The sequence below is a fragment of the Euprymna scolopes genome, chromosome 12 (genome assembly GCF_053919585.1).
Source record: "Euprymna scolopes isolate OS-2025 chromosome 12, ASM5391958v1, whole genome shotgun sequence".
Lineage (NCBI taxonomy): Eukaryota > Metazoa > Mollusca > Cephalopoda > Sepiida > Sepiolidae > Euprymna > Euprymna scolopes.
Window position 1 is genome coordinate 96,479,883 of NC_136493.1, and position 14,504 is coordinate 96,494,386.

Here is a 14,504-nt window from a genome sequence, read left to right on the forward strand (position 1 = left end):
CGAAAATATGGAAAAAAAATTAATTCTAAAACTCAACACGCACACTACAGGCCTTAACAAAAACCTAGGACTACTCAGTGACTACAATTTTTATAACTACAAAGATATTCTATAAACATTTCCTTAGGACTAAAATGCACGGTGAGATGGGGTAAACTTTTTTTTTTTTAATTCTTTCCGAAACCTTCACATTTTCCCTAATTTTTTCTTTCTTTATACTCTCATACACATGGCATATATGTATGTATTTGTGCGAGTGTATGTGTATCCGTACCTGAAAGTATATACACACGTCAGTATATGTATATATATGCATATGTATGTGTATGTATATATATATATATGTATGTATATGTGGATATATGTGTATGTGTGTGCATGTATGTGTGTATGTTTTCAAAACACATTTTTCTTTAAGTGTTAATTTTCTTCATATTACCGTATATGTATATATATATATATATATATATATATATGTATTTCTAACACACCTATACTTCTTTTCCCGTCCCTCTCTTCTCCTCTTCTTCTCTCTCTCCCTACATTCGCTTATGTAAACTTGTGTATATATGTACAGCTGTCTCTACGTGTAAATGTATGCGCAAGCATTTATGTATGTGCATGTATATTTGTTAGTATATGTATATGTGTATATATGCATACATTTATGTATGCATATATATGTATGATGAAAATAATGGAAATAGTATTCAGACAAAATAGAGAAAATAAAAAAGGAACAAACCGTATTATGTGTTCACCAACGTTTCGTCTTTATTTCACCCAGAGGAAGTCTCGAAATAAAGACGAAACGTTGGTGAACACATAATACGGTTTGTTCCTTTTTTATATATATGCATATATATATGTATATATTTGTACATGTGAGTATTTGTTTGTATACGTATGTGTATGTACATATTAATATATAAATTAATAAAAGGTAGCGTTTCGTTTTTGTCTTAAAACGGTTGAATTTAGAAACGACGTTTTCGTTCTTTTTCGAACGAGAAATAGCCGTTGAATTACAAATGAGCATCATATCGTTTCGCCTCATAACGTCTTAAATCCTTTGAATTCTTATTCTCTCTTAGAATAAATAATATCATTAGAATTCAAAAGATTGGACAGTTAAAGGCGCGTTTCTCATTTTTATTTACTGTTTAATTTTTAATTTTTCGCTTGTATGTGTATATGTACTATGTGCATGTGTGTATGTGCGTACTTATATGTGTATATATTTAAGACTAACGTGGCACCTTCTCATTGGCTATACCTCCTTCTCCTCCTCCTTCTCATCCTCCTCCTCCTCCTCTATGGAGGGCAGGCGCGAACGCAGACCCCACAATTTTATTATACCATCCCTATTTAAGTTAAAACATACTTATCAAAGTATTCTTATGTACATCTATATCAAAAACACTTGAAAACGTTATTTTTTTTATATTTTTATTTTTTTTATTTCCATACTTTGTGGACCAGGAGCGAATGCAGACCCCACAATTTTAATGAACCACCGTTCTGCCAGATCAAACATACCCATGCCTGTGTCTCGATACATCTTCTATCATTACATGTATTCAGTTATTTAAAATAGTCAACCATATAGGAGCCTATTCGTGACCACACACGCACACACACACAGACATTCAGCTTTATATATATATATATATATATATATTTTTATTATAGATTTTAAACTCTGTCGACTTTATGTTACCAATACTACAATCTAAAGGTTATAGAAACAAAAAGGTACATTCAAAATATTTCATTTAAAAATTTGCATTTTTATCAAATTAAGCTCTTTACACATGATCAAAATTATAAGACCAAGAGTATAAATTGTTAGATTTATGGGATTTCTAATGTTTTTAGTTCAGTTAGAGATTATCAATCAGTGTGTAAAGGTGGTGCAAAGCCTAAAGCAAGAATACTAGCCAAAGTTTACATCATCAACATTCTGGTCCACATCTGGCATCAATTGAAATGAATGGCTCTCGTCTTGAGGGGGCCTCAAGTTTTGACAAGCTTCTGGGCTTGACTTTTACTCCTGATCTTAAATGGAACTCGTATATCAAATCTGTTGCCAAGGCCGCTGGAAAAATGGTGGGATCCTTCTATCGATTCAGTAGATATCTCATTGCTGATGCAATTCTCTCTATATATAAAAGTCAGGTACGTCCAAGGATGGAATACTGTTGCCACATCTGGACAGGAGCTGCTAGAAAGGATTTGTCCGTCCCTGATAGAGTTCAAAATAGACTTCGTGGCCTCGTAGGAGATGTCCTTTTTTCTTCCCTGCAACCTCTATCTAACAGAAGAGATGTTGCGAGTTTGTCTCTGATGTATCGTTATTTTCATGGAAAGTGTTCGACTGAGCTTCAGTCTATGGTCCCCCCCTCGCCCAACTTTCACAATAAACACTCGTTTAGCTGAAAACACTATCTATAATTCCCCCCGCTCTTTATCTGTGCCTAAACCTAAACGTAGATTCCATGAACAAAGCTTCTTTCTTAGAACTGCACGCCTGTGGAATTGTCTTCCGTTTTCCTGCTTTCCAGCTGACTACAATATGGTTGTCTTCAAGTCTAACGTAAACAAGTTCTTGATTAGCCGTTCCACTTGTTAACAAATTTACCGAATTTCCATTTACTAACGATTACTATATTGTCCAATTTCTACTGTACACTTTTTAACCCTTATCCTCGAGTGGTCTCTTGGCCTTGACAAGTGGTGATGCCTATCTAAAAAAAAAGTTGAGCGCTCTCGAATTCTAGGATTCCATAAGCAAGGTTTGTCACAGCGAGCGATAGCAGCTAAGGTAAATCGCAGTAAAACTATTATTTGCAACTTACTAAATGCACACTGAGAATTATGGAAAAGCGAAATCTTTGGTACGCCCCTCTCCAAATTTATCTTGCATTGAGTAGGAGAATCAGACGGGTTTTTATAAATGGCACTTTATTCTAATCAAATAAAGGCAGTTACAAATACTTATTACAACCCAACAACCATCAGACGACACTTACAACAAAAAGGCTTGGTAAATAAAAAGCGTAAACAAATTCCTCGATTGCTTCCACGTGACAAAGTGGACCGCTTAAGATTTGGCCGTGAATACCAAACCTGGGACGTTGAGGAGTGGAAGAGAGTCCTGTTTTCTGATGAGAAAAAATCCAATTTAGATGGTCCTGATGGCTTCCAGCGATATTGGCATGACAAAAATATGCCCCTTGAAATTTTTTTCCACACGTCATAGTGGTGGAGGGTCCGTAATGGCATGGAGTGCCTTTTCTTACAGAGGGAAGGTGGAGTGCCAAGTGGTGTAGGGACGTCAGAAAGCAGCTGGTTATGTTATCATGCTACAAAAAGCATCTGTGATGATGGAGGGTCATCGTTTGTGTTGGGACGAATGGTTATTCCAACAGGATAATGCTGCAATTCACACTGCAAGACGGACCTTGAGCTTTCTACAAGAAAATGGAGTCCATTTCTTGGGACATCCTGCATGCTCACCGGACTTGAACCCAATTGAAAATGTTTGGGCATGAATGACAAGAGAGATTTATCGAAATGGCAAACAATATTCAATAAAAAATTAACTTCGTGAAGCCATCTTCAGAAACTGGAGCATGATCCCCCGCACCTTAATGGAAACCCTTATTTCTAGCATGCCCCAAATAATTTTTAAGTCATCAAAAGCAGTGGAAGTAGAACTCATTATTAAGTTTGATCGTTGAATGTTTTTATACACTTTTCATACACTTTTTGTACAATTTAATAGACTTTTTGTTTCTCGTCTGATAATTTTGATTATGTGTAAAAAGCCTAATTTAATAAAATGTAAATTTTAAAAATAAATCTTTGGAATGTAGCTTTTTGTTTCCATAACCTTTTCGATTGTAGTATTGGTAATCTTAACTCGGAAGTGTTTAAAATCTATCCTTAAAAAAAATTTTTTTAAGATTTTTTATTGATCTTAATTTTTTGATCAGTAGTATATATATGAAAATGGGGGGGTACAAAATTTAATTATGGCTAAATATAAACCAATTAACATGATGATTAAAAAAATAAAAACTGAAAATAAAGGTGATCTAACCTGGTTTCGTTCGTCGCTCAACAGAGCTAAATCGAGGAAAATAGTATTAAAAAACATGATCATGAATAGGACAGAGGAGAGAAAAAAACAAAAAACAAATAAAAACCAAAAATAAGCGGGGAAAAAATTACGTAGAACTCAAATTAAGTCCTAAGAGATTTTTTTTTTTTGCTCGCAAAGAGAAGGTCTCAAAGATTAAATAATATATATATATATATATATATATATATATATATATATATATATAAAAGTGAACGTGTCTGTCTGTCTGTCTGTCTGTCTGTCTGTGTGTCTGTGTGTCTGTCTGTCTGTGTACATTTTCCTACGCAATAACTCTGTCAATTTTTAGTCTATAGACTCGAAATTTGAAATACCGGGTACTGAGATTTGGGAAAATCGATGTGACGGGTGTCAGCCAGAAATTTGGCTGTTAAGGGGTCAAATTTCAACGATTTGACCTTTAAGAACTCTACCAAACTCCTCCGACAATTTTGGGTCTAGACACTTGAAATTTTAGATATAGGTTCCTTGAACCTGGATCTAACTTAATAAAGTGATTTGAGCCCGAAACTATAAATTTTAAGGGGTCATAATAGGGGTCAAAGTTTTAAAAAATTAACCTTTTTTTGTTGTTTTTTTGCTTTTTTTGCACAGCATACACCTCCAAACACCCGAGCAACGCCGGGCACCCCTGCTAGTATATATATATATATATATATATATATATATATATATATATATATATATGAACGTGCCTGTGTATCTGTCTGTCTGTCTGTCTGTGTACATTTCCCTACGCTATAACTCTGTCAATTTTAAGTCTACAGACTCGAAATTTGATATACAGGGTACTGAGATTTGGAAAAATCTATGTCATCGGATTTCGGCCAGAAATTTGGCTGTTAAGGGATAAAAGTTCAACGATTTAACCTTTGAGAACTCTACCAAACTCCTCCGACAATTTTGGGTCTAAACACTTGAAATTTTAGATATAGGTTCCTTGGAAATGGATCAAACTTAATAACTTGATTTGAGTCCTAAATAATTAATGTTAAGGGGTCATAATAGGGGTCAAAGTTAAAAAAAAATGACCGTTCTTTTTGTTGTTTTGTTTTTTTTGTTTTGTTTTTTTTTTGCTCATCATACACCCCACACCCGGGTAACGCCGGGCACCCAAGCTAGTATATATATATATATATATATATATATATATATATATATATATATATATATATATATATATATATATATATATATATATATATATATATTGCTGCTTTGCAGATATTTGAGTGTGAGATACCTGGATTTTGAAAGGACGTGATATATTTATCGTTATGATATTTAATCACGTAAGTATTCAGGAAGATTAGTGTGGGGATACGATCAAAGGGATTAATTATTGATGAAGATGATCTCCTCTTAATCGATAATTCTTTTTTTAACACTTACACATGTAAGTAATTAAAACAATATTATAACAATATTAAAAATATTATATAAAATATAACAACAACAACAACAACAATAATAATAATAATAATAATAATAATAATAATAATAATAATAATAATAATAATAATAAATATTAATAATTTAATTTTAAAAATGTACCCAGTAATAATATTAAATATTCGTCGATGTGACAGCTGTTTTTCGAATTGTATATTTTGTTCCATTTTTAGGTTGGTTGGTTGGTTGTTTTTGTTTTACAGCATATCAACCCTTTTCGGGTTATTTAATGCCGAATCCAAAGATTTTGAAGAAAATTTTTTAATAAAATATACTTGTTGTTTTCACGTCGGTTTCTATTTAACCCATAGTTGGGACCCTGATAGGTACTACCACTCCGGGTCAGAGTGGACCTGGGAGCAATGGTAATTAAAGGGTGGCTCCACACTCCCCAAAGCCCACAAGATGGGGCCTCACCACTGGATATAGTTTAAGGTCATATGCAGGACCCCCATTGAGGGACTTTTACCCTCTGCAGGGGGGGGGCAGTCGGCGTATTCTAATGCCCCACCGACAGGGCCACGTACTTTAGGTTTATTTTCTTTTTGAAAAAATGAAGGTTTACTCTGGAAATGATCAAAAAATTATATCATCCTGGCTATGCTTAACTAATTCGATATTGATTGATTTATACGTGAAAAAACGCTTATATATCTCTCGAAAATCGATAGTCGAAAAAATCGGCTTAAAGAAGGAAGTTCTATTCTGACCAAAGTTAAATCTTTTATACAACCTAACATCACAAGTGCATTTGAAAGGCCCAGTCTATAAAATAAAATAATGTACGTTCTATTATAAGACAGGGGCGTGTTCGAAATGAAAGTTTCTTTTTAGAGCACAATTTAACCAAGATGCTTGACTTTTGTACGTTTAATTTTACTTAAATGATTATGTAAAAGTAATTTTAAGAAAATCACCTATTTGTTCTTTTATAAACAGAGGCGCGTTCGAAATAAATGTTTGTATTTAAAGTACAATTGAATCACGATACTTCACTTTTGCATTTCAAACTTTAAATTAAGCTATTATTTACAAATAATTTTATAAAATCAACGCAAGGTTCTCTACTTTGCAACGTAGGCTACAATGTATTGTGGACTAAGTCACTGTAGGGGGGGGGGGCACGTGAAGCTTCCTCCAGGTACACTACGCTGGGGGGATCCCTAACTAGAGAAGGAAATCAACCGATTTGACCTTTGAGAACTCTATCAAACTCCTCCGCCAATTTTGGGTCTAAACACTTGACATTTTAGATATAGCTTCCTTGGACATGGATCTAACTTAATAACTAGATTTGAGCCCAAAACAATAAATGTTAAAGGGTCATAATAGGGGTCAAAGTTTAAAAAGAATGACCTCTGCGGTCTCTACCAAATTACTCACACACTTCCTGGTCTAAACATTTGAAATTCTATATAAAGGGTATACAGAGATAGAGCAAGCTTTTTAATCGGTTTGAGTCGAAACTTTGAGCTACCAATATATAAATGTATGTATGTTTGCATGTCTGCCTAAAACTTTCGACGGAAGCGACAAATTTTCACAAGATAAGTATCGTTTTGAAGCTTGACCCTTCAGATGACAAATACCGAAAAATTGGCTAAAAACATTAATTTCTTCATCCGAAACTGGGCTCTTTTCTACAGGGAGGGTTGCTTTTTTTCGACGATATTTTCGAAAGTCATCCCCTCTTTTCAGTTGTCTAACCTTAATTTAAACTTACGTCACTTCCGATTTGACGGTGGTCGTAACAGCAAAGACGTCACGTTTTTTTACGTTCTTTTCCTCCTTAGCAGAACCTACATACCTACTACCAACTTTTTTTTTTTCGTTTTGCTCAGCACACACCTCCAAACACTCGGCCAATGCTAGGCACTCATGCTAGTGTTTATATATATATATATATATATCGACAACGGACAACGCCAGATCCAAAGTGGGTTTCGATGTACTGCATTTCATCAGTGACGTGCTCCGACATAGGCGCGAACCCAGGTCGTCGCACGCATGAAATGTGCAATACTGCCGACCTAACCATATGGGACACGGCGCAATCTATTGGCTATGCCTCGTTTTTTAAATTCTTATATTTTTATCCAGTTCTACATTCTACGACGTGACATGCTCGATTCTATCTAATTCTGGGTTCTAACTTTATCGTGAAAAGTGTATGTGAATGGGTATTTATATATCTATCTATAATCTCCTCTTAATGTCTAATATATATATATATATATATATATATATATATATATAGTCATCTACATACAGAAATGTTTCACTGTTTTACAGTCAGCAGTGCGGCTTAACAAGCAACTACCACAAACCAGGATCGAAACTCGACTGCCCAAACGACAATCGGAGCTTCTAACCGTTGCGCTATTTTACTGCTGCTATGCGAGCAGTGAATTATCAATGTTTTGAGATTGTCCAAATACATACATACATATATGTGTGTGTGTGTGTGTGCGTGCGTGTGTGTGTGTGGAGAGAGTGAGAGAGTGAGAGAGAGACAGAGAGAGAGACAGAGAGAGAAAGAGATTAATTAAATTATGCAACTTCAAGCATATGCGTGTGTTTTTTTTTTCAGTTTCTATCCAACAAATTTATCACAAGCTTTTTTTTTGTTCCTTATTATTAATCGATTGGCGTCAAGTACTTGAGCGAACATTTTAGATTTTTTTTTTATTTTCACAATATATTTGATTACAAAATTTAATTCACCGAAATTAATTTCCGTTTTTTCGTAAACAACACAGCCTTTTCTTTATAGATCCGAGAAACGCTAGAATACAGTCAGTACATACATGAACGCACACACACTAACACACACACACACTAACACACACACACACAAATACATATATATGTGTGTGTAGTATGCGTATAAGTATATGTGTATATATGCATATAAGTATATGTGTATATATAGATGTAATGTGTATATGTACGTATGTATATGTATATTTATGTATGGCAAATGAACTCTTTTTCTGGGTCAACGGCCAACTAGCACCGTGTATATTTGCGTGTGTGTGTGTGTGTGTGTGTGTGTGTGTGTGTATGTGTATTAGGGTGGAGAGAGCTCCCGTAAGCCGTGGTGAAGGCAACCTTTCTAGGAGAAGCAAATCTCTGATTTAAAAAACCATAAAGCGGAAGACCATTACCCGCATTAAGCTGGTCTGCAGTTTAATTTGTTGCTGGCTATCTTGCTCTTGCTTGTTGCTGGATCTCAACATTTTGAACCGGGAGAGAGACTTAGCTGTCGTACAAAGCTAAGACTCTGTAACATCATATTTGTATAGATACTCCCTCAGGCATTTGGGCTCATGGATTTTAAATGTCTGAAGGAGTGGCACTCGTCTGACAAGACGTTGCAATCATCATTTATGTATGAATATATATATATATATACATATGTTAGTATATGTATAAATGTATAGTTTATATATATATATACACACATATATATATATTGATATGTATGTATATTAATATATATTTTTTATATGTATATATCTGCATATGTATGTATATGTATATATATATATATGTATATGCATGTATATGTATGTATTTATATGTGTATATATGTATACGTAGATATGTATATCTATAAAAGTGAACATTTCTCTGTGTCTGTCTGTCTGTTTGTGCACATTTTCCTACCAAATAACTCTGTCAATTTTCGGTCTACAGAATCGAAATTGGACATACGTGGTATTGAGATTTGGGAAAATCTTTTTAATTTGGTTTCGGTCAGAAGTTTTGCTGTTAAGAGGTCAAAGTTCAACGATGTGACTTTTGAGAACTCTACCAAACTCATCCGCCAATTTTGGGTCTAAACACTTGAAATTTTAGATGTAGGTTACTAGGACATGGGTCAAACATTTTAATTTGATTTGAGCCCAAAAATGGTGATCAAAATTGGGCTCAAAGTTTTTAAAAAGTCGACCTTTGCGGTCTCTACCATCTTTTCTCTATGGTAGTGAAGGAACGCTATTATATAGAAAGGTATTACCGTACATATTCACACTTTTTAATATATGCATATGCACATAAAGATATGAACAGTACATAGGACTCGAGCAAAGCCGGGCTGAATTGCTAGTATATATCATTATATGTAGATATATGTATATATGTATTCATGTGTATAAATGTATACGTATGTATATACACACACACACACACACATATATATATATATATATATATATATATATATAACTTTTATATACTCTACCGATAATCTGTAATCGTATACGCACTTGAGGTATAATCTGAAGTAGATGAAAACTTTTTTCTTATGAGTTTAGTGTTAATCCCTTAATAATTCCCTTGATTTTGAAGGATAAAATTTCTGTAGATAAAATCAGAAGAGCGAAAGTACTTCCTCGAGTTTCTCATTCAAGGTCCCTCTCCTCCCCTACACAAAAATGTTTTGTGTATTTAGAAGGGGGGTATTAATTCAGCGGATTATACTCTTGGTAAAAATGGCTGAAAGGAAATGAGAATATATACAACTCCACCCGGATTTCATGAAAAACAACATGTTGACTCAAGAGTAAATATATCCGGATGCTATATTTTATTACATGTGCTAGAGAAACTGGTTAAAAACAACTATTTATTATGAAATTGTATGAAAAATACTAGTCCTTCAAATAAATACTTTTTTTTTAATGATGAGAACACACAATCAGCAATCTTATATATAACTAAAACAGATGCAAAAGGAATAATTATCATTAAACAGGGGACCGGGCTATGACAACAAACCCTAAATAGATTATTTGTATTTCATATGGAAATTGCAAAAAAAAAAAAAAAAAAAAAAAATGATGATGCAACAAGTTAACAAAAAATAGTACTTCAAATTCAAACAACAGCGAAAGATACGCCTGAGACGGTTATATTCCGACCCAGAAAAAAACAATTTTCCATTATTGTCAGGAGCATCGTTCATGGAACTAAAAGACAAAATAAAAGAAGCGATAGTTGTAAGTTTTTTATTATCATCATCATCATTATTATTATTATTATTATTATTATTATTATTATTATTATTATTATTATTTTAAAAGTTATTTCAAGCTTTCGGAAAGTTCCGTGTATTCTTTTTACTTTTGCTGTCCTTTCAGACTCAATCCTGTGCGTCGTGAGTAAGTTACTTAAATCTGTGTTAAACAGAGAAGTAGTCGACCACCTCAGCAAAAATAATCTTAGTGACATGCAATATGGTTTCCGTTCTGCTAGATATACAGATGTGCTTACGGTTATATCTCACAGGATTAGCGAATCTCTCGACGGAGGCTTCCTTTCTAGGGCAATTGCTCTTGACATATCAAAGGCTTTTGATAGGGTGTGGCATAAAGGTTTATTTCATAAGATCTCCAGCTATGGTATAGCATGAAATGCTTTCTCAGTAATTAAATCATTTTTCTCTGATAGGTTCGTAAGAGTAGTGGTTAATGGACAGAAATCAGAAGCTTACAGTATTAATGTTGAAGTTCCTCAGGGGTTCATCCTGGGTCCATCTCTCTTCCTGATCTATATCAATGATCATCCAAATCACATCCTTAGATCATTTGTAGACATTTATGCTAACGACATGACCATCTATGGCAGCACATCAAAGGCCGTAAACGACCAAGTTCTTTTTGATGCTCTCGCCTCTGATCTTGAGCACGTGGTACAATTGGAAAGAAGTGGCTGGTTACTTTTAATGTATCTAAAACCAAGCTTCCATCTTTACATCGTCAACACTCTGATCCCCATCTGGCATCAATTGAACTGAATAGCTCTCGTCTTGGGAAGGCTCTATGTTTTGACAAGCTTCTGAGATTGTCCTTTACTCCAGATCTGAAATGGAACATGTACATCAATTCCGCTGCCAAGGTCGCTAGAAAATTGGTGGGATCATTCTATCAATCCAGTCGAAATCTAACTGTTGATGCAATTCTCTACCTATATAAGAGTCAGGTACGTCTAAGGATGGAGTATTGTTGCTACATTTGAGCGGAGCTGCTAAAAGATCTTATCTTGCCTTGACAGAGTTAAAATAAAACTTCGTAGCCTAGTGGGGGGATACCCCTTTCTCTTCCCTGCAACCTCTTTCTCGCAGAAAAGACATTGCGTGCTTGTGTCTGCTTTATCGTTACTTTCATGACAAGTGCTCGTCTGAGCTCCAATCTATGCCCCTCTCACCAAACTTTCACGAAAACCACTCATCTAGCTGAAACACTATCAATAATTCCCCCCACTCTTTATCCGTGCCTAAACTTAAACATAGATTCCATGAACAAAGTTTTTTTCTTAGAAATGTGCACCTGTGGAACTCTCTTCCGTTTACCTGCTTTCCAGCTGATTACAATCTGGTCGTCTTCAAGTATAATGTAAACAAGTTCTTGGTGAGCTGTTCCCCTCGAGTAATCCAATTTACCAAATTTACACTACTAATGATTCCCATGATATTGTCCAATTGACTACTATACACTTTTTAACCTTATCTTCGAGTGGCCTATGGGCCTGTATAAGAGATGGCTCCTATGCAAAAAAAAAAAAAAACCCAAAATCATAAATCAACAAAATCGAGGAAATCTATTATTTAGTAACCTATCTTGTAATGATGAGGTTTAACGTCGCTTTACCTCGGGTGAACTCAATTTTTTTACAATATAAATGTGCACCGCGTGTTCAATCAATTATTGCACCATGTACATTTAACGTGTGCATTCACTTGGCCGTGACCGTGGCACACGTTGTTCTTTGCTATGGCCATTTGCTGATCCAGTCAGCGCTGCAAGGAATATAAAGCAAAACCGTTTTATAAACAAACTAGCATGGAGACCCGACGTTGTCTGGAAGTGAATGAGGATCAACGAATGTTCCACACTTGCAATACTTTTATTCTCATCGAAATAGGTGGAATCGCCTATTCTTCAAATCAAATCAATGGATTGCCTTCTCTTGCTGGGGACCGATTGCGTTGCACTAGGGAGAAGCTTCACCTGCTTCTCCGCAGTGATTTTGTCGACAATACAGATTGTACTGTAGAGAACTTACTGTTTAATTTTAGAATAAATGTTTTTATATAATGGCTTGGATAAAAATTTACACTGAAAAATCAAGTACCATGGTTTACTTGCGCTCTAAACAGAAACATTCATTTCAAAAGCGCCCATGTCTTGTCAAAGAACCTACTGTTGGCATTATGCACCAGATCCTCCTGCTTGTGTGGTAATAAAACTTTTAAGATGCACTTGTGATGCTAGAATGTATAAAAGTGTTCATTTCGATTAAAATCGGACTGTTTATTTTTTTATCGGATTTTTTTTTATTATCAATTCTAATACTTAACGGAGACATCTCAGTAAAAAAAAAAAAAAAAACATTTCCAAACATGTAAAGTATATTTGTGTGGAATTTCCAGAAATCTGTCCAACGGTTTGGGATTCTATAAGGAACAAACTTACACACACAGACATACACACAGATAAAGTGTCTTTTATATATAAGTAGAGGTAATAGATATTTATAATTTTATTTTTTTAGTTTACAACTAGTATCTGTCTGTTTAGATGAATGCCAAATTTTGTATTGAATCTTTCGTTGACTAGAGCGGAACATATACGTCCCGTTGTGGAATCTCTTAGTTGAAATCTCACAAGGGATTCGGCCTGACTGGAGAGGCGCAAAGAGCTCTGTCTAAAACCATTTGCCTGAATCCTCCTCCTCTTTTGTAAGAGAAGGCGCTTTATATGACTATCTCATTTTATAATATCGCAACCACATTTGCATACTTCCGCAGGACAGGGAAAAGATACCACTCCATGGAGCGTCTCTGATGTGATCCCTGATGGCTTCCCAGTCATCCTATTTTGAAATAAGTTGTTTTTAGTAATGGCTCTTCAACCGTGGGTCGAGAGTTTAGGGTGATTTCTACCAGTACCACAGCGCCATCAGTATTTCCCAGCGGGCTATGGGCATTTGTTACACATAAGGCATGTAGTGCAAGCCTTACATTTGTAATAATCTATATATCTATAAAAGTGAAAGTGTCTGTGTGTGTGTCTGTGTGTGTACATTTCCCTACGCAATAACTCTGTCAATTTTAGTCTACAGACTCGAAATTTTATATACAGGGTACTGGGATTCGGGAAAATTGAGGTGATCGGTTATCGGCCAGAAATTTTGCGATTAAAAGGTCAAAGTTCAACGATTTGACCGTTGAGAACTCTACCAAACTTCTCCGACAATTGTGGGTCTAAACACTTGAAATTTTAGATATAGGTTCCTTGGACATGGATCTAACTTAATAACTTGATTTGAGTCCCAAACAATAAATGTTAAGGGGTCATAATAAGGGTCAAAGTTTTAAAAAATTTGACATTTTTTTTTTTTTTTTGCTCAACATACACCTCAAAACACCCGGGCAACGCCGGGCTAAAATGCTAGTTAGTTATAAAGGAGAAATAAAATATGGTAAAAATGTGTTAATAAATATGTTAGCAGAATATGAGTAAGACAGAAAACTGAAGCATGTTCCAAGTGATATTAGGATTATAGATTACGTTTCCATGCAAAATATACTCCAAAGGGAAATAAATAAATAAGGAGTATCTACTCAAAATTATAGTTTTCAGTATAAATGTACATTTTGAATAAAAGTATCTTAAACATAAATGTAATAGCAAATATAAGTATAAACTATAAATACGCCCTGTATATTATAGATATAGATATAAACTGTTCATATTATATTTCAACTTAGCATAGATACAGAGATATGAAATTAATATCTATATTTAGTATCTACGAGAAGTTTTTCTGTCTTCTAATGATGAAAAAGATAGGAGATAATATATATCTATAATATAAAGCT